Here is a 22042-nt window from a genome sequence, read left to right as displayed (position 1 = left end):
CTCAGGTCCCTGGAGTTCACCTTCTTCTTCCTGGTGCATGTTAGTGTATTGTCCGTGTATAATGCGCTGTGCGGGGAGTCACTGAGATCCTGCGCCCGATATCCTGCATGTGTCGCTTCCCCGCTCAGGTCCCAGGAGTTTTCCTTCTTCTTCCTGGTGCATGTAAGTGCATTGTCTGTGTTTAGTGTTCTGTGTGGGGAGTCACTAAGACTGTGCACCTGATATCCTGCATGTGTCGCTTCCCCGCTCAGGTCCCAGGAGTTTTCCTTCTTCTTCCTGGTGCATGTAAGTGCATTGTCTGTGTATAGTGTTCTGTGTGGGGAGTCACTAAGACCGTGCACCTGATATCCTGCATGAGTTCTTCTTCCTGGTGTATGTAAGTGCATGGTCTTGCGACACAATTTGAAAGTTAAATCCTGCACTCTGTCCGAATCAGTCGGATGGTCTGATGCCACGCCCCATAAATTGTGTCCCGTGGAAGCCAAAAAAAAAGGGTCGCGTGTGACACAATCACATTACACCAGCTACTCAAATACCTGTGTAAGCCATTTTCCCCTTGAAAATAGGGCACATCACAAAGAGGCACTAGATATGTACTAGATATGTACTAGATATAAGGGACTATGAGGAAAAACCTGATAAGTAAAGTCTATGAACATGGTATAATGAGACCCAAAAAACAATGACATAGGAGACCATAGGGGTGACAGATGGGCATAAAACAGTAAAATGATGAGACAAATTAGTACATCAAAGTAATCTGGAGTGCAAGACAAGACATCAGGGAGTATCTCATACTGGGCCCAGGAGAAGGCGTATCGGAGCACTGCTGGTTTAGGAAGCGAGAAGGAATGAGTGTAAGGAAGAAGGGAACTCGGTGCCTAACAAAAACGCCACATGTGTGGCTGTAGCCAGGGCCGCATCTGCCATAAAGCAGGATGAAAATCTTGTTTCAGGCGGCGGATATCAGAGGCGGCAGAATGGCAGCCCCCCCCCCCAAGTGATTGCTGTGACTGGTCAGTTAGTACAGACAGACAAATCCCAGCAGAAAGCAGCACTCCCTGGCTGAACTCACCTTATCAGTATCTGATCTCCTCATTCTCCTTCACAGAGGAAGGAGATCAGATGCCAACAGTGACCCTCCACACCATAAATCACACCACACCATATTCAATTAACCCCTTCACTGCCCAGCTGCAGACCTCTCCCATCTGTGCTCTCCTCTACATTTTGATTTAAAGGAGTATTCTCGTCTGGGCACTCACATTCAGTTTCATTAATCTTCCATTTATAAACATTTCTTCAATTGGATGTTATTAAAAAAAATGTTCCTGTGAGAAGATAATTTCTTATAAATGTAGTCATTCTGTCCCTTAGAAACGAGATGGCTTCCTCGGATACGACCACGTCACACTCTGGCAGCGGTGGCCAGACATGCGCTAGTGAGTCCTGTCTGAACTTCTGGATTCAGCAATCATTGCCACAGGACGGCTGTAGGACATGCAGTAACTCCCGGACATTTCATATACAAAAACCTTTTGTTTCTTTGTGCAATCCCTCCAGCAGACGTGGCCGTATCCGAGGAAGCTATCTTATTTCTAAGGGACAAAATGACTACATTTATGAGAAATTATCTTCACACAGGAACATTTTTTTTAATAACATCTAATTTAAGAAATGTTTATATATGGCAGATTTATCAAACTGAATGTGAATGCCCAGACGAGAATACCCCTTTAACTTTGAAGAAAACCTAAACGGTTAATAAAGCTCCTTAAAGACATTTTGAATAATTTAAGGGGTGTAGTTTCTTAAATTGTGTAATTTATGTGTTTTCTGTTGTTAACGTCCATTAAAATCACTTGAGAAATGAAATTGCCCTTAATAAAATGAATTTGGACATTTTCTTAAAAATATCTACTAAACTTCAAAGCCTTCTACCTTCCTACAGATACAAAAGAATTTAAAAAAATATTTCCAGCACAAAGCAGACATACGGCGAATGTTATTTATTAAGTCATTTTTGTCTTATGAGCATTGGTTCAAAAATTTTAAGAGTTCAAAAGTTTAAAACAGAGCACAACTTTTTCCTATTTTTCAGTTTTTTCATAAATAAATTCAAAATATATCACTCAAATGTTTCAAATAACATGAAGTTCAGTGTGTCACAAAAAACTCAACTCTCAAATCTCAACATCAACTTGGTATATTAAAGTGTTCCAACGTTATTACAATTTAAATTGACCCGTCAGATTGGAAAAATCTGGCTGTGTCCAAAAGGTCAAAGTAGGCTTAGTCTTAAAGGGGTTAACTGGCAAAAGAAGGTCATGTGACCTTCTCCTCTCCCGAGTGAAAGAGAAGAGCTTTCAGCAGTATCTAGCCCTGTGTGATAGCAGGAGCTAGGCAGGGGCTTATTTATACTCTATAGACCACTGGGGGAAAAGTGAGGACAAATAGCTGGCACTTATTCTGCCCCTGTTCATACTCTGTTCAGAGCCCTCCTCCCCCTCCATGTTAATGCAGGATATTACTGCAGGTTAGAGAAGAAGGGGGAGCAGGGTGATGGTGGCTGTGCGGCACCTCGGGTCTTAGAGTGAGCTTAATCCTCCACCTCCCAGAGAGGGAGAAACTACTGACCTCAGGAGGTAAACAATTGATAAATATGGGTTTGTGTGTGAGTGATTGTCTACATACAAAGAGTGTGGAAATAAACATTTAAATAGGCCTGCGTATACCACATTGGGGGGGGGGGGGGGGGCGTCATTTGAATTTTCCCCTCAAGCTGCAAAAAGGTTAGAATCAACCCTGGCTTTAGCACAGTGATAAAAAGGGAAAGATCCACTCATTATGGGTGGAATGGAATGGCAGTCCTGGACGTCATGTTCCAAAAAAAGCCATAGAGGCAAATCATGGGGTGTACAGTGACGAGCTGGATGTGACGTTCTTGCCATCCAAAAAGGCAAACCAGGGGGTGTACAGTGACGAGCTGGAAGTGACGTTCCGGCCATCCAGAGAGGCAAATCATGGGGTGTACAATGAGGAGCTGGTAGTGATGTTCTGGCCATCCAGAGAGGTAAATCATGGGGTGTCCGGTGATGAGCTGGTAGTGACTATGCAGCCATCCAGAGAAGGAAATCATGGGGTGTCCAGTGAAAAGCTGGAAGTGACGTTCAGGCCACCCAGAGAGGAAAATCACCACCAGGTCGTTTCACAGGCACGACTTGTTCGCGGTGGCAGCCAAGGTTGATGTACAGGAACGGCAGGCAATCTCATAGTTGGGGACAGGCAGGAGGTCAAGACGGGCGGCACAGGGTCAGAGTCGGGAACATAGCAACAGGTCAGGGCAGGCGGCAGAGGAGCTTAATCACGAATGGAACCGGGGTCACAACGGGAAATCTCAAAAACAGCCCAAGGAATCATACACAGCTTTCTCTAAGGCACGCAAATCCATCAGGGTGTGCAGGAAGAGGCAGGCTTATATGCAATTCTGAAAACCCTTCAAATCTAGAGAAGCCGGCGCATGGTGGATGGAGCTGAGACAAGTAAGATGCGCGGGCGCCGCAATATGGGTCGTGAGACCACCTGTAACAGTACCCCTCCCTTCGGCCTCCCCCTCTTCTTGGGCTGGAAGAATCTCTGCGGGAGATCACGGTCCAGGATATTGTCCTCTGTCTCCAAAGACCTCTCCAACGGCCTGAACCCCTTCAAGTCAACCAAGAAGAATCGCTTCCCCCTCAACGTCTTCAAGTCAAGGATCTCCTTTACCTCATAGGTGTCGGTGGAGTCAGTCACAGGAGCGGGAGGAGGTATTTGCCGAGAGAAGCGGTTCAGGATGACAGGCTTGAGCATGGAGACATGTAAGGACTTCGGGATGCGCATGGTGGCAGGAAGGCGCAGCTTTTAGGACACCAGATTGATGCGAGTCAGGACCTCGAAAGGACCCAAGAATCATGGCCCAAGCTTGTACCCGGGAATCTTCAGCCGGATGTACCTGGAGGACAACCAGACCTTGTCCCCAGGAGAGAAAATAGGAGGAGGCCTGCTTCTCTTGTCAGCCTGGAGCTTGATACAGGCAGAAGCCTGTAACAACGAAAGGTAAGTCTGCCCCCAGATGGCCTACAGATCTCGTACCAACTGGTACATCTGAGGAACATCTGAGGATACAGGCAGAGGAAGAGGAGGGCATGGATGCTGTCCATTGACAATGAAGAAGGGAGCAGAGCCAGAAGATTCAGAATCCAGGGAATTATAGGAGTATTGCCTGAGGAAGAGGGAAGGGCCGTGACAAACTCCATAGCCACGTGTGACCACGGGCGACTGGGTATCGGTAATGGAAGCAAGAGACCAGCTGGTTTCAGGTGGGAAGGATTATTATTGGCACAGGAGGTGTAGGATCCCACAAGTCAGGCCACCAGTAGTAGTGGGAGATGAGGGCCACAGAGTGTTGCACTCCAGGATGCCCACCCAGACACGAAGAATGTCCCCAAAACAAAATCCTCTTTGGCAGTGTCTTGCCTTGGGGGAATCTGCCAAAGATCCACCGGAGCGGCAGAAACTAATTGTTCTGGAGATATAATATGCTGAGGAACCGGCTTTTCCCCAACGACATCGGAGGCACGGGAAAAGGCATCCGCTTTGATATTTTTGTCCGCAGATTGAAAGTGGATTATCAGGTTAAAGCAGGAGAAGAAGAGTGACCAACGGGCTTGCCTGGGATTAAGACGTTGGGCTGTCTGGAGATACGAGAGGTTTTTATGATATGTGTATACGGAGACTGGATGGCAGAAAAGTTCTCTGTGTGAGAAAAGGTTTTAGAAAAGAACCTGCACATGAGCCTTCGGCCCTTCGGCCCTTTCTGGGTGAGAAATGTGGGATAAACTGCCAGTAATAGTTTGTGAAGCCTAGGAACCTCTCGATGGCTCGTAGACCTTCAGGACATGGCCACTGCAGAACTGCTGACAGTTTGGCTGGATCCATCTGGAGACATTTGTCTAAGACTATGTAACCGAGGAAAGGAAGGCTTCGTTGGTAGACACTTCTCTAGCTTGGTGAAGAGACGATTAGTCCGTAAGCGGCCAAGAACTTGCCGTACGTGAGACTGGTGGGTCTCAAGGTCTGGGGAGAAGACCAATATGTCATTTAGGTAGACCACAACACGCATATGCAGCAAATCTCGGAAGATGTCATTGTCGAATTCCTGGAAGACAGCTTGAGCATTACAGAGTCCAAATGGCATCACAAGATACTCGAAATGTCCATCTCGGGTGTAAAAGGCTGTCTTCCATTTGTCACCCTTGCGGATCCTGATGAGATTGTAGGGCCCACGTAGGTCCAGCTTGAAGAAAATCTTGGCAACGGCAGAGGGTAGTGGTTCTTAACCGTGATCCTGTTAAGTCCACGATAATCAATGAAAGGACGAAGGGAGCCATCCTTCTGGGTCAAGAAAAAGAAGCCTGCTCCAGCCAGAGAGGAGGTTCTCTTTGATATACTCTGACATGGCTGCCGTCTCAGGAAAGGAGAGAGGGTACACCCGACCTCAGGGAGAAGAGGTACCCAACAACAAATCAATAGGGTAGTCCTACGGGATGGTGTGGCTGCAAAGTCTCTGCCTGCTTTTTGGAGAACACGTCAGCGAAGTCCTGGTTACACGTTGGTAGGCCTTCCAAGGACTTGGGAGACAACGAGGAGGCCAAGATGGGTACAGGTAGAGGCGCCTCCATACAGCGGGGCTGGCACTCTGAACCCCAATGAAGAATTTCCACCGTCATCCAGTTGAGGACAGGTGCAGGGAACTGCAGCCACGGAAGGTCCAATAGGAGGGGCGAGGTAGAGCATGGCAGCACGAAAAAGTACAGTCTCTCCCTATGCAGAGCACCGACTTGCATGGAAATTGGCTCAGTATGGTACTGGACCAGATCTGAGAGGATTTTTCTGCTGACCTAGGATAGGATCAAAGGCTTTTTGAGAGGGACCACGGGGATGTGATGCCGGGAGACCAGAGCGGCATCCACAAAGTTCCCCGCAGAACCGGAGTCCAAGAAATCTGAGCCCTGGATCTGGATGTAGGTGCCAATGCTGAGGAGCACAGGAATAGTCAACCGTGGAGAAGCATTGATCAAACCTAGGGACGGTTCTCCCAAGAACCCTAGGTGCTGGCGTTTCCGGGACGTTGGGGATGTACAGGGCAAGTCCCAATGAAGTGCTTTGGGCTGCCGCAGTGCAGACAGAGGTTCTCCTGACGTAGTCTGGAATGTTCCTGCAGGGAGAGTCTGGTTCTGTCCACCTGCATAGGTTCCTCATCAGACGATACAGGCGGGGGCTGGAGTGGCTTTTGGAAGGCAGGTGCCAAGAGAGGAAAACGTCTAACACTGGCTTAAGGTTGCTCGCAGCGTTGACTGGAATTCCACCAGAAATGCCATGATGGTCTCTGTCCCAAAGAGGAGAGGATAGAAGACTGAAGATAAACACCACCTCTGTGACCAAATGAGTCGGCATGAGTTCAATGTGCAGGGAACACTGGGTAATGAAGCCCCCGCACAGCTTAGGATCCCCATCATATTTATCGGGCATAGACAGTTGCAGCATAGGTTCAGCGGCAGGAAAACAAGCCAGGGTAGCAGGAGACACCGCAAGAGCAGTCTCAGGAACCTGATGCTGAGTGGCTAGCAACTGTTGCAGCGTGTCGATGACTTGTCCCAGCTGTTTACATTGTGCGGCAACCTGCCAGGACTCCTGGACCACGATGGTGGCAAGATCTGGCCAAATTGGAAGTGGAACCTCGGCGGGATCCATGGCCGGATCTTACTGTCAGGCTCTGAGGTAGTGGATCTTCTGAACCACTGCGGACGATGACACAAGCCGACACCTGGGACCGGAGTATAAGTGGTATCCGGTTTTCACCAAAGCCTGCCGCAAAGTGCGTTGGACTTGCTGCACCATGGTACAGGAACGGCAGGCAATCTTATAGTTGGGGACAGGCAGGCAGCCAAGACGGGTGGCACAGGGTCAGTTGGAAACATAGGTGAACAGGTCAAGGAAGGCAGCAACTGGAAATCTCAAAAACAGCACAATGCTTCAGACACAGCTTTCTCTAAGGCACGAGGAACGAAGATCCGGCAGGGTGTGCATGAAGAGGCAGGCTTATATGGAATTCTAAAAATGGCCAGCGCCAATTAATGGTGCACTGGCCCTTGAAATCTAGAGAAGCCGGCGCGTGCACGGCGGATGGAGCCGAGACAGATGCTGGGACAGGTAAGATGCTTGGGCGCCGCGCCAACGGGAGCAGAGGGGCATGGGTAAGCAGAGGGGGTTAAATATTGATTTCCAAGTAAAGCCTAGTGCCAAATTAATAATTTCTCTTATGGAATTGATTGGATATAACTGACACTCCACATTGTAGACGCTGGAAGGTCTCTGTTGTATTGGCCTTAGAGAAAAGAAATCAGGAGATAACTTTTTGAGTCTATATTGACTATATTGGAAGGTAAGTTTTTGAGATCACCACTTCTCTTGGTCAGATATGATGTTCTGTCTTACTGAGGACTTAATACAGACCTTTACATTTACCATGTGATGAGGATACATGATGGTGATGGAAGTCCCAGACCGGCTGCCTCCATGAGAAGGAGCCGCAGGGGGTCACATTTGTAGAGGTGGATTGTGATATAATTCAGAGCAGAACGTTCTCTCTATCAGTAATAATTGTGATGTCTCGGAGCTGTGTCACCTCTACTGTCATCATGTATCAGGGTGTAGGTGACATTACATAGACTTAGACCCGGGGGACGGGATTGTAGAACATCTGTACAGAGAAGGATATCAAGTCTCCATGTCATTAACACCTGAGGAGACGAACATAAAGTCTCACCGTATGGAGGAGGCGGACGCTGGGGGCCTCATTACACAATGGAGACAGATTATGGCGCCACAAGGACAATGGAGGCAAAGTACAAATTGTGATTAGAGACCTAAAACTTGACTTTTATTCTGAACTTGAGATATAGGACATAAAAACCAAAGCTGGGATCTGAGTTTATGAGAGGAAGAGTTGTGCTGAAGACCTGCTGCTCCGAAGAGTCCAAAGTGTTTTCTTCATAAACATAAACTGGACTCTACAATAACAGGTGTAACAATTCCTAAATGCTGATAGATTCTGCTTGATTTTTCATGGTTTTCTGGCTCCCAGCCTCCCCACCCTTAAGACTCCCAACACTCAGCTGGCAGGGAGCCAGGTAATGTGAATTATACTTATATAAACTAAAGAAATGATTCAGAATACTGAATCTTTAAAATCAGCACAGCAGAGGCTATTGGAACCCCGCAGTAGCTAAAAATCCCATCCCTGCTGACAGGTTTGCTATTTTAATAAATAAATGAATACGAATAAAATAAAAGTGGGAGGAGTATGAGGTGGCAGTGGTAGTGGAAGAGTCGGAGGAGGAAGTGTTGACTGATAGAGATGTGCCAACTGAATTTGGCGGATTTGGAACCCATGAATCCAGACACCCAACAAGAGCTACTGTTGGGGATCTGAGACTGTATTCGAGAAAAATCAAGCTGTTGATTGAGCGCTGACCAGCCAATCAAGCAGCTTACAGATCCCTTAGCGACCTCTGTAGGCATGCCTGTGATTGGCTGGGCTAGACATGTGACTCTGCAGTTTAAGAACAGGGTCACATGTCCTGAAAGCATTGCACATAGCAGATAGCGCTAGAGAAAGGTCGCTACTTGTCATAGGGTAATTCAGATAAGCAGGACTTCTAAAAAAAACAGCAATTGCCCTGTTTAGGGCACATTAGAGTATAGAAGAGGCTCCTGTTATTAGTGAAAGATGGACATTTGAAATAATTGCCCTTATAAAGGCACTCTAAAGAACTGCATTAGGCTAGTGAATAATGTGCAGTAATATGTGGGCATTAAAAGTGCTCTTCTCAGTAAATCTTTGGTATTCACACCCTGTTGCAGCCTGCCTATCTGTACTGCAGAGGAACTTTGGCCTGGCCCCTCAACACCTCATATGTGATGTACCAACTAGATGAAATTCCACTTACATACAGGAAAGGGTATGTTAGCAGCAGCAGGTACTTGTGGAATTCCAGCTCCAGAACGCCCAAGTAACTTGAAGTAGTGGCCAGCAACACATCACCACCAATGACCAAGCCTCTGTGAGGAACATTTGTTCAGCGCTGCACTGCTTCCAATATTGTACCAACATGGTCAGCACAGATGACATCATCTGCTCTACCATCCCCTTCTTTTGCTTGCTTGAAAAAGCTCTTCAGGCCATGACAGAGGATATAGTGATGGCAGATGAAGAGGAGGAACAGGTGCCAGGTTAGTCCACACAAGGCTTGCAACGTGGATTCCCAGACAGCTAGTGCACTGTCCAGCCAGGGAACTGTTTTGGAGCAGGAAGAGGAAGAAGAGGAGGATTTAAGTGACACCCAGAGCAGCTCACTGGCATCGCTGAAGTGTGTCTGGGGAGAGGCAAAGAAGGAAGAGACAGCTAGTCCTTGCCTCTAGGCAGCCCTGCCAACATTTGCCACTACATGCTCTGTTGCATATGTACTGACACCCATTGCCCAGATACCTGCCAGTTCCATGCTAAAAGGATAACTTAACATCCTTCATTCCAAAACTTGAGTGTGAGACTTTAGGAAATACAAGCACGCTATGATGCAGGCACTACTAGTGGAGTTCCCATCTGACATTGAGAGCTCAGTGGTAGCACGAGGAGTGGGAGTTAGTCGCCGATACAGCAGGGGCACCATTAACAAACTCACTAGGGAGACTTACCATGGCCACAATGTGAACACCATCTTCACTGCTCCTCAACCTCCACCATCGGATTGGACTAGTAGCACAAAGAGGCAGACTATGACTGACATTGTGGAGGATTTTCTATCCACATGTCTCCCGTTACTAAAGGATATGTCCTCCATGTTTAATTTTATGGGTGTGAAAATTGGACAAGTGGCCAGAGCTTACCCTTTATGCCTAGCATGTGCTGCTTTCCCCACTGGCTAGTGTGCTGTCAGAGTGTGTATTCAGTGGTGCCATCACCAACAATAGGATCCGCCTTTCTGCAGCCAACATGGAGACCCTTACGTTCATCATGATGAACCAGGCATGGATCCCATGCAACTTGGTTTTTCCAGTGTCTGTATGAATTTTCAGAGATTCAACTGATCCATGTAACGAATCACGGGCCCACCTGTGCCTCTCTCCATGGCGCAGCCCCGGTCCCCGCTCGACAATCACCTCTCCACGCTCCTGCTCCCGTCCGGCCTTGCACTTCAAGGGAGTGGGGCCACACGCGTGCCGGCACTTGAAGATATAAAGGGCCAGCGCACAGCTGTTTCCTTATAAGCTGGCTGTTCCCAGGATTCCCTGCCAGATCTTTGAATTATGGTGAGAAGAGAAAGCTTCCTTTGCCCTACGTTTTTTCCTATCCCGTTCCTTGCTCCCGTCTCTGCTGATATCCTGTTGCTGATCCCGGGCTTATACTTTGACCTTGTATCTCTGCCGCCTACCCTGACTATGTGTCTGTATTCTACAAGAGACTGCCCGCTGTATCTGTACCTCTACCTTGGCTGCCGCCACAGGCTAGTCCCACCTGTGGAACGACCTGGTGGAACCATGCTGCAGCAAGTCCATCCCTCTTTGCGGCGGGCTATGGAGAAGACCCGTTACCACTTAGATTCCGGTCCCAGGTGTCGGCTAGTACCACGGTGGTCCAGAGGGTCCACTGACCCTGAATCCTGACAGTAAGATCCAGCCATGGACCCCGCCACGGTGCCGCTTAGGATTCTGGCTGATATTTCCAGGGTTGCTGCCCAGCAGTCCCTGCAGATTGCTTCACATGGAGAGCTCCGTCACTACCGCACTGCAACAGCTGTTTACCTCTGTGCACCAGCATCTGTATCCAGTGACTACTCCTGTGGCAGTTCCTGAGACCTCTCCAGTTATGCCGGCGACAGAACCAAGACTCAATCTTTGTATGCCTGACAAGTATGATGGTGATTGTCAGGGAGAAATTACCATAAGGGTCTTTTGATTCACGAGGCTTTAACCATCCTCGTCCACGTTGCAAAAGTGAGTTCCGAATTAAATGAGTCTGTGTCCAGCGCTGGAATTTGACTAACTTGAAAGAAAAGACAAACCTGTCCTTGCAGAAAGTTAGCTCACAACAAGACTGATAAGTTTATTGAGGGACCGACATTTATAGAAAACCATAAGGCACTTTGCATAAGGCGTGTAATTAGGAAAGCAGCAACTATAATTGGGTGTTCTCACCCAGGGAATGTAATACTATTGGATGTAAGCACACAAAGGAATGTAGAACCATTGGCTGTCTTCACATAAACAAAATGCCCAGATGTTCACCTGGATACTTTCCTCTAGGTGGTGCTAGCGAGCACTAAGTCGTTGTGTGCTGAGGGACAAACACCACCCAAACTTTAGTTATCACTACACAAAGTTATGTGAAATGAATACTGAATCTTTAAAATGTCCGACAATATGTAAAATGGCATTCAAGACCAGTGTGATATCCTTAACAGTGATCCCAAGCTGTGCAGGGGCTTCGTTACACAGTGCTCGATGCACATAGAGCTGATGCCATCCCAGTTTATCACTGAATGCTCCAAGGTGGCATTCATTGTCAGTTTACTCTCCGGGAAAACCCTGGCCTGGGCTACCCCTCTATGGGACAGAGGCGATCCAGTCACGGCTACCCATACTGCATTCCTGGCTGAATTCCGATCCGAATTTGAGGAACCTGCACGAGCTTTGTCAGCTGAAATGGGGCTGCTGAACTTAAGTCAAGGGATCTCGTCCGTAGGCGAATATGCTGTCAAGTTCCGTACCTTAACTTCCAAGCTCTCTCTCTATTCAAAAAGGGACTGTCAAAGACGCATTGGCCGCCCGTGACCTGCCGGCTACTCTGAGTGGTCTCATCACCTTGGCCACTCCAGTAGACGTGCGGTTAATGGAGCATGCTGAGGAATTGCATCACAAGTAGAGATGGGTGAATCTATTCAAACTAACTGGAATTTGTTACAGATTTTAGGAAAACTTCGGTTCGGCACGAATCGGAAGTTGTCGGTGATTTGTGGGAACTATTTTTTTTTTACCCTTTATTAGCAAAATGGCCACGAGCATAAAGTGTTACATGGGGCTGAGAACACCCTTGATTACATGTGCAGAGATGTAAGCCAATCAGCAACCTACTTATGTGATGTCACAGCCCTAGAACAACAGATGGACATTTGCAATTTCGTCATTTCATTCAAGTCCTTATTGAGCAGCTTCCTTAGCGAGGAGCAGCTTCCGCGAAGTGAGAAGGGTAGCCGCCAGCAGCAGGACATGGAGCAAACCCTGCACCAGCCGGTGGCGGCCTACTTGGACACCACTCTATCGCCCCAGGTAGAGGATCCCCTGGACTACTGGGCAGCCAAACTTGATGTGTGGCCACAACTTGCGGAGTTTGCAGTAGAGAAACTCCAAGGAGAACCCGCTTGTCCACCTGTAAAGTGGAGACTGACCTTTGTCAAGATGAATCAGATGTTGAATGGCCAGGATTTCAACTCACCAATGCCTTATTCATCAGATTAGATCAGCCATGACGCCTCCTCCAAACGTTGAGAAATGAGTCGGGGTTCTAACTACCTGCCTCAGCCGCTATTCTGATGCTGCCACCCGCCTGATGCCACACATCTTCTGCCAGTTGCTCCATCTGCCTCCCACCATCTTTACCAGGGACTGGAATTGTCACCCACCTTCACCTGCTGCTGCCGGCACCTTCGCACTGTCATTGTGCCACTCTCTGGCCTCATGCTGCTGCCCACCTACACACACTGTGATTGTGCCACTCTCTGACCTCCTGCTGCTGCAACCTCCGTAGTTTGTCATTGTGCCACTCTGCAGCCTACTCATGCTTCTGCCAACTGACTGTTCCTGGACCTTCCTGGAACACCCTGTGATTTCCATAATGCTGATTTCACCCTCCACCACTCTATGACGTTGCCGCTATGTTTAGTTTTCCCCTTCATTTCATCTGTCAGAAGGAATGAAAAGCTTCAGGATTGATGGCCAAAAGCAGGAGTGGATACAGAACACAGAGGACATGCAAATATCCCATTTACTGGTCATTTCTGTTTTGGATCCACTCCTGTTTGCTTTTGGATTATTGACTGATTGAAAGCAGACACTAACAGATGAAAAGGAGGGCAAAATGATCAGTGACGTCAATGCAGAATTACTGCCGACACCCTCTGCACTCTTTTGGGGGGTTTCTACATATATCCGCGTGTAACAGAACAGGTTCTGTCATAATCTATGGAATCATCATTGTAAAAAGAGTGCACTCTGTGATGTTATAGTGGGATCTTGGCCCTCATCTCAGTCCTTTCAAGCTGGCACAGATGTTACCTTGTCAGGCTGCGTTCCCGCTTCGCTTATTTGGTGAAGTTGGCCTATGTAAGTGCACATGGAAGGGAAGAGTGAAGAAATTCTAAGAGCGGCGGCTGTCATGTGCATGTCATACTAAAACACAGCATTGTCTGAAGACCAAACCACGCTCCCTATGCATATTTGAGCATGGAACAATGTTCTACAACACCCTACAGGCTCTCTGCATCCAGGAAATACCTGGTTTTTAAAGTGATTCGTTATGATTCGATTTGGTTCGAATAGAATTCCGGTGGTTCCTCTCGAGAATCCCCTATCCATATCTTCAGTCGTGCACATCGTGTCTGAACGAGGGGTCCAGTTTGTGTCCAAGTTCTGGCGTTCCTTGTTTAACCAGCTGCAAGTTAATTTTGGGCTGTTACCTCCGCCACATTGTCTCGGCCCGTCAAGATAATTGGGCTGATTTGCTTCCTTGGGCTGAGTTTTCCTATAACTGCTTGGACTCCTTGTTCTTTGTGGCCTACGGACAAATAACTCATCCTCCTCTTCCACTGTCTACTCCTTCCGATGTCCTGGCAGTAGAGGATCTGGTGCAGGACCTTAAGCGTATTTGGGACCAGACACGTCAGTCTCTTCTCCATGCCTCAGACCACACCAAGACCCTGGCTGACAAGAAGCGGTGGCCTCCTCCTGACAAGGTGTGGTTATTTTCCAGATGTGTACGGTTGAAGATACCAAGCAACAAGCTTGTTCCCCGCTTCCTCGGCCCTTTTGAGGTAATTCAGCACATCAATCCAGCGGCTTACAAACTCCGCCTCCCTCCATTCCAAACTCCTTCCATGTCTCCCTCCTGAAGCGCGCCGACGCTTGAATATTTAAAGGGTCCTTACGGGTTTCCTTTTAGAGCGGCTGTTCCCAGGATTCCCTGCCGGATCTTTGAACTATGGTGAGAAACTAAAGCTTCCTTTGCTCTGCATTTGTTCCCATACTGTTCCTTTTTCCCGTTTCTGTTGATCTCCTGTTGCTGACCCCGTTCACGCCCCACTGGCGTGAAGGTGGCGGATTGGGGAAAATAATCGCAAAAGCTAGCAATAAGCTAGGATTTGCGATTATTTCAGGGCCTCTGCGCCACTGGCGGTGTGCAGAGGTCCTGATAAATATGCCCCTTGGTGTTGTTTTTCCAGGCGGCACTACCTCTGAGTGGATGCAGCAATAACTCGATGTGTCTTGATGTATCCACCAGGACAGGGGGTTGTGGCATTAATCATTTGCAGACCCATAGGTGTATGATAAATTCTCCCCCTGGTGGGGTATTTGTCAGGGCTTTTGTGCCACGATATTGGGGCTTATAGCTAGCACTTGTGACTATTTTCCCCTTTTCACTAACTCCATGGCAGGGAGACATAGAGGGGCGTGGAGGACGGGCAAAACTGGCCAAGGGTTGGCCCAGCAGGCGGGGAGTGCTCTGGTTTGGGGCTCTTCTGTTCCCGCACCTGCACACTCGCTGCAGCCAGTGACTTTTCATACGTCAAAGGCCGGAGCACCTTGATGTCCCCGCTGCTTGACTAGACTATCATACACAGGTGCACGAAAACCGGCATATGATAAATTACCCCCTATGTGTTTGTCACTGGTTTTACCACTTCTCAGTCTTATCCTCACACCAGACCTAGGAGCGGTCCGGTTATCTTCATGTGTAGATATAATGTAACCAGAACGTGGGCTACAGATTCCCGGCAGTTCTATTGTGGGCACTTCTCCCTGGGGTTTTCGTGTCCACATATACAATACAGAATAAGAGGAAGGTCTTGTGTGCTCCGAATATCCGAGAGCCCCAGGACACGGGGGCAGTTTATAGATCCTGTATTACATCCTGAGGCTTATATAAGGTGGAGAACTTTACTGCTCGCTCTCATCCTGCAGGTGGGGGTCACCGGTGTCCCTCTCCCTGTACAGCGGAGCCTCAGTGTCTGGATGCTGCACCCTAAGCCCTGGACCATTGTTCTGCTTCTGATCCTGTGTCTGGGTGCCAGCTCCACCGGTGTCCACCTCCTCATCTCATGGACAGTCCTCTACTGCCGAGCTCCACTACTCCAGACCTTGACTTTCCTTCTCCTGCTTCTCCCTCTGACTGACCTCACCACCGACACCAGATGCAACCTGAGAACCCGCTACACAAACGACCGATATCAGCGGACGGGGGACGTCACCCTGGGGGGCATCCTGCAGCTGGAGCCCACACGCTCCGTGGATCTGAAGGACTTTACAGAAGAACCCAGAGAAATACTTTTTTACCTGTAAGGGTTAACTCCATCCTATGTACAGAGATAAATGTGTAGCATTAAACATATGAAGTGGAAGGTTTATCTGCAGTCCTATGTAACAGGTAGTCTCTGACCTGTCCCCTACAGTATATCTCATAGTACAGATAATGCAGCAGCTCACTGCAGTCCTATGTAACAGGTAGACCCTGACCTGTCCCCTACAGTATATCTCATAGTACAGATAATGCAGCAGCTGCTCCCTGCAGTCCTATGTAACAGGTAGTCTCTGACCTGTCCCCCTACAGTATATCTCATAGTACAGATAATGCAGCTGCTGCCTGCAGTCCTATGTAACAGGTAGACTCTGACCTGTCCCCTACAGTATATCTCATAGTACAGATAATGCAGCAGCTGCTCCCTGCAGTCCTATGTAACAGGTAGACTCTGACCTGTCCCCCTACAGTATATCTCATAGTACAGATAATGCAGCAGCTGCTCCCTGCAGTCCTATGTAACAGGTAGTCTCTGACCTGTCCCCTACAGTATATCTCATAGTACAGATAATGCAGCAGCTGCTCCCTGCAGTCCTATGTAACAGGTAGACTCTGACCTGTCCCCTACAGTATATCTCATAGTACAGATAATGTAGCAGCTGCTCCCTGCAGTCCTATGTAACAGGTAGTCTCTGACCTGTCCCCTACAGTATATCTCATAGTACAGATAATACAGCAGCTCCCTGCAGTCCTATGTAACAGGTAGACTCTGACCTGTCCCCTACAGTATATCTCATAGTACAGATAATACAGCAGCTGCTCCCTGCAGTCCTATGTAACAGGTAGACTCTGACCTGTCCCCTACAGTATATCTCATAGTACAGATAATGTAGCAGCTGCTCCCTGCAGTCCTATGTAACAGGTAGTCTCTGACCTGTCCCCTACAGTATATCTCATAATACAGATAATGCAGCAGCTGCTCCCTGCAGTCCTATGTAACAGGTAGACTCTGACCTGTCCCCTACAGTATATATCATAGTACAGATAATACAGCAGCTGCTCCTGCAGTCCTATGTAACAGGTAGACTCTGACCTGTTCCCTACAGTATATCTCATAGTACAGATAATGCAGCAGCTGCTCCCTGCAGTCCTATGTAACAGGTAGTCTCTGACCTGTCCCCTACAGTATATCTCATAGTACAGATAATGCAGCAGCTGCTCCCTGCAGTCCTATGTAACAGGTAGACTCTGACCTGTCCCCTACAGTATATCTCATAGTACAGATAATGCAGCAGCTGCTCCCTGCAGTCCTATGTAACAGGTAGACTCTGACCTGTCCCCTACAGTATATCTCATAGTACAGATAATACAGCTGCTCCCTGCAGTCCTATGTAACAGGTAGACTCTGACCTGTCCCCTACAGTATATCTCATAGTACAGATAATGCAGCAGCTCACTGCAGTCCTATGTAACAGGTAGTCTCTGACCTGTCCCCCTACAGTATATCTCATAGTACAGATAATGCAGCTGCTGCCTGCAGTCCTATGTAACAGGTAGACTCTGACCTGTCCCCTACAGTATATCTCATAGTACAGATAATGCAGCAGCTGCTCCCTGCAGTCCTATGTAACAGGTAGACTCTGACCTGTCCCCCTACAGTATATCTCATAGTACAGATAATGCAGCAGCTGCTCCCTGCAGTCCTATGTAACAGGTAGTCTCTGACCTGTCCCCTACAGTATATCTCATAGTACAGATAATGCAGCAGCTGCTCCCTGCAGTCCTATGTAACAGGTAGACTCTGACCTGTCCCCTACAGTATATCTCATAGTACAGATAATGTAGCAGCTGCTCCCTGCAGTCCTATGTAACAGGTAGTCTCTGACCTGTCCCCTACAGTATATCTCATAGTACAGATAATGCAGCAGCTGCTCCCTGCAGTCCTATGTAACAGGTAGTCTCTGACCTGTCCCCTACAGTATATCTCATAGTACAGATAATACAGCAGCTCCCTGCAGTCCTATGTAACAGGTAGACTCTGACCTGTCCCCTACAGTATATCTCATAGTACAGATAATACAGCAGCTGCTCCCTGCAGTCCTATGTAACAGGTAGACTCTGACCTGTCCCCTACAGTATATCTCATAGTACAGATAATGCAGCAGCTGCTCCCTGCAGTCCTATGTAACAGGTAGACTCTGACCTGTCCTCTACAGTATATCTCATAGTACAGATAATGCAGCAGCTTCTCCCTGCAGTCCTATGTAACAGGTAGTCTCTGACCTGTCCCCTACAGTATATCTCATAGTACAGATAATGCAGCAGCTGCTCCCTGCAGTCCTATGTAACAGGTAGACTCTGACCTGTCCCCTACAGTATATCTCATAGTACAGATAATACAGCAGCTGCTCCCTGCAGTCCTATGTAACAGGTAGACTCTAACCTGTCCCTACAGTATATCTCATAGTACAGATAATACAGCAGCTGCTCCCTGCAGTCCTATGTAACAGGTAGTCTCTGACCTGTCCCCTACAGTATATCTCATAGTACAGATAATACAGCAGCTGCTCCCTGCAGTCCTATGTAACAGGTAGACTCTGACCTGTCCCCTACAGTATATCTCATAGTACAGATAATGTAGCAGCTGCTCCCTGCAGTCCTATGTAACAGGTAGTCTCTGACCTGTCCCCTACAGTATATCTCATAATACAGATAATGCAGCAGCTGCTCCCTGCAGTCCTATGTAACAGGTAGACTCTGACCTGTCCCCTACAGTATATATCATAGTACAGATAATACAGCAGCTGCTCCTGCAGTCCTATGTAACAGGTAGACTCTGACCTGTCCCCTACAGTATATCTCATAGTACAGATAATGCAGCAGCTGCTCCCTGCAGTCCTATGTAACAGGTAGTCTCTGACCTGTCCCCTACAGTATATCTCATAGTACAGATAATGCAGCAGCTGCTCCCTGCAGTCCTATGTAACAGGTAGACTCTGACCTGTCCCCTACAGTATATCTCATAGTACAGATAATGCAGCAGCTGCTCCCTGCAGTCCTATGTAACAGGTAGACTCTGACCTGTCCCCTACAGTATATCTCATAGTACAGATAATACAGCTGCTCCCTGCAGTCCTATGTAACAGGTAGACTCTGACCTGTCCCCTACAGTATATCTCATAGTACAGATAATACAGCAGCTGCTCCCTGCAGTCCTATGTAACAGGTAGACCCTGACCTGTCCCCTACAGTATATCTCATAGTACAGATAATGCAGCAGCTGCTCCCTGCAGTCCTATGTAACAGGGAGACTCTGACCTGTCCCCTACAGTATATCTCATAGTACAGATAATGCAGCAGCTGCTCCCTGCAGTCCTATGTAACAGGTAGACTCTGACCTGTCCCCTACAGTATATCTCATAGTACAGATAATGCAGCAGCTGCTCCCTGCAGTCCTATGTAACAGGTAGACTCTGACCTGTCCCCTACAGTATATCTCATAGTACAGATAATGCAGCAGCTGCTCCCTGCAGTCCTATGTAACAGGTAGACTCTGACCTGTCCCCTACAGTATATCTCATAGTACAGATAATGCAGCAGCTGCTCCCTGCAGTCCTATGTAACAGGTAGACTCTGACCTGTCCCCTACAGTATATCTCATAGTACAGATAATACAGCAGCTGCTCCCTGCAGTCCTATGTAACAGGTAGACTCTGACCTGTCCCCTACAGTATATCTCATAGTACAGATAATGCAGCAGCTGCTCCCTGCAGTCCTATGTAACAGGTAGACTCTGACCTGTCCCCTACAGTATATCTCATAGTACAGATAATACAGCAGCTGCTCCCTGCAGTCCTATGTAACAGGTAGACTCTGACCTATCCCCCTACAGTATATCTCATAGTACAGATAATACAGCTGCTGCTCCCTGCAGTCCTATGTAACAGGTAGACTCTGACCTGTCCACTACAGTATATCTCATAGTACAGATAATGCAGCAGCTGCTCCCTGCAGTCCTATGTAACAGGTAGACTCTACCCTGTCCCCTACAGTATATCTCATAGTACAGATAATGCAGCAGCTGCTCCCTGCAGTCCTATGTAACAGGTAGATTCTGACCTGTCCCCTACAGTATATCTTATAGTACAGATAATACAGCAGCTGCTCCTTGCAGTCCTATGTAACAGGTAGACTCTGACCTGTCCCCTACAGTATATCTCATAGTACAGATAATGCAGCAGCTGCTCCTTGCAGTCCTATGTAACAGGTAGACTCTGACCTGTCCCCTACAGTATATCTCATAGTACAGATAATACAGCAGCTGCTCCCTGCAGTCCTATGTAACAGGTAGATTCTGACCTGTCCCCTACAGTATATCTTATAGTACAGATAATACAGCAGCTGCTCCCTGCAGTCCTATGTAACAGGTAGACTCTACCCTGTCCCCTACAGTATATCTCATAGTACAGATAATGCAGCAGCTGCTCCCTGCAGTCCTATGTAACAGGTAGACTCTGACCTGTCCCCTACAGTATATCTCATAGTACAGATAATACAGCAGCTGCTCCCTGCAGTCCTATGTAACAGGTAGACTCTGACCTGTCCCCTACAGTATATCTCATAGTACAGATAATGCAGCAGCTGCTCCCTGCAGTCCTATGTAACAGGTAGACTCTGACCTGTCCCCTACAGTATATCTCATAGTACAGATAATACAGCAGCTGCTCCCTGCAGTCCTATGTAACAGGTAGACTCTGACCTGTCCCCTACAGTATATCTCATAGTACAGATAATGCAGCAGCTGCTCCCTGCAGTCCTATGTAACAGGTAGATTCTGACCTGTCCCCTACAGTATATCTTATAGTACAGATAATACAGCAGCTGCTCCCTGCAGTCCTATGTAACAGGTAGACTCTACCCTGTCCCCTACAGTATATCTCATAGTACAGATAATGCAGCAGCTGCTCCCTGCAGTCCTATGTAACAGGTAGACTCTGACCTGTCCCCTACAGTATATCTCATAGTACAGATAATACAGCAGCTGCTCCCTGCAGTCCTATGTAACAGGTAGACTCTGACCTGTCCCCTACAGTATATCTCATAGTACAGATAATGCAGCAGCTGCTCCTTGCAGTCCTATGTAACAGGTAGACTCTGACCTGTCCCCTACAGTATATCTCATAGTACAGATAATACAGCAGCTGCTCCCTGCAGTCCTATGTAACAGGTAGATTCTGACCTGTCCCCTACAGTATATCTTATAGTACAGATAATGCAGCAGCTGCTCCCTGCAGTCCTATGTAACAGGTAGACTCTATCCTGTCCCCTACAGTATATCTCATAGTACAGATAATGCAGCAGCTGCTCCTTGCAGTCCTATGTAACAGGTAGACTCTGACCTGTCCCCTACAGTATATCTCATAGTACAGATAATACAGCAGCTGCTCCCTGCAGTCCTAAGTAACAGGTTGACTCTGACCTGTCCCCCTACAGTATATCTCATAGTACAGATAATGCAGCAGCTGATCACTGCAGTCCTATGTAACAGGTAGATTCTGACCTGTCCCCTACAGTATATCTCATAGTACAGATAATGCAGCAGCTGCTCCCTGCAGTCCTATGTAACAGGTAGACTCTGACCTGTCCCCTACAGTATATCTCATAGTACAGATAATACAGCAGCTGCTCCCTGCAGTCCTATGTAACAGGTAGACTCTGACCTGTCCCCTACAGTATATCTCATAGTACAGATAATGCAGCAGCTGCTCCCTGCAGTCCTATGTAACAGGTAGACTCTGACCTGTCCCCTACAGTATATCTCATAGTACAGATAATGCAGCAGCTGCTCCCTGCAGTCCTATGTAACAGGTAGTCTCTGACCTGTCCCCTACAGTATATCTCATAGTACAGATAATGCAGCAGCTGCTCCCTGCAGTCCTATGTAACAGGTAGACTCTGACCTGTCCCCCTACAGTATATCTCATAGTACAGATAATGCAGCAGCTGCTCCCTGCAGTCCTATGTAACAGGTAGACTCTGACCTGTCCCCTGCAGTATATCTCATAGTACAGATAATACAGCAGCTGCTCCCTGCAGTCCTATGTAACAGGTAGACTCTGACCTGTCTCCTACAGTATATCTCATAGTACAGATAATACAGCAGCTGCTCCCTGCAGTCCTATGTAACAGGTAGTCTCTATACTGTCCCCTACAGTATATCTCATAGTACAGATAATACAGCAGCTGCTCCCTGCAGTCCTATGTAACAGGTAGACTCTGACCTGTCCCCTACAGTATATCTCATAGTACAGATAATACAGCAGCTGCTCCCTGCAGTCCTATGTAACAGGTAGACTCTGACCTGTCCCCTACAGT

This window comes from Engystomops pustulosus, chromosome 2 (assembly GCF_040894005.1).
Source record: "Engystomops pustulosus chromosome 2, aEngPut4.maternal, whole genome shotgun sequence".
Lineage (NCBI taxonomy): Eukaryota > Metazoa > Chordata > Amphibia > Anura > Leptodactylidae > Engystomops > Engystomops pustulosus.
This window is presented reverse-complemented; position numbering follows the sequence as displayed.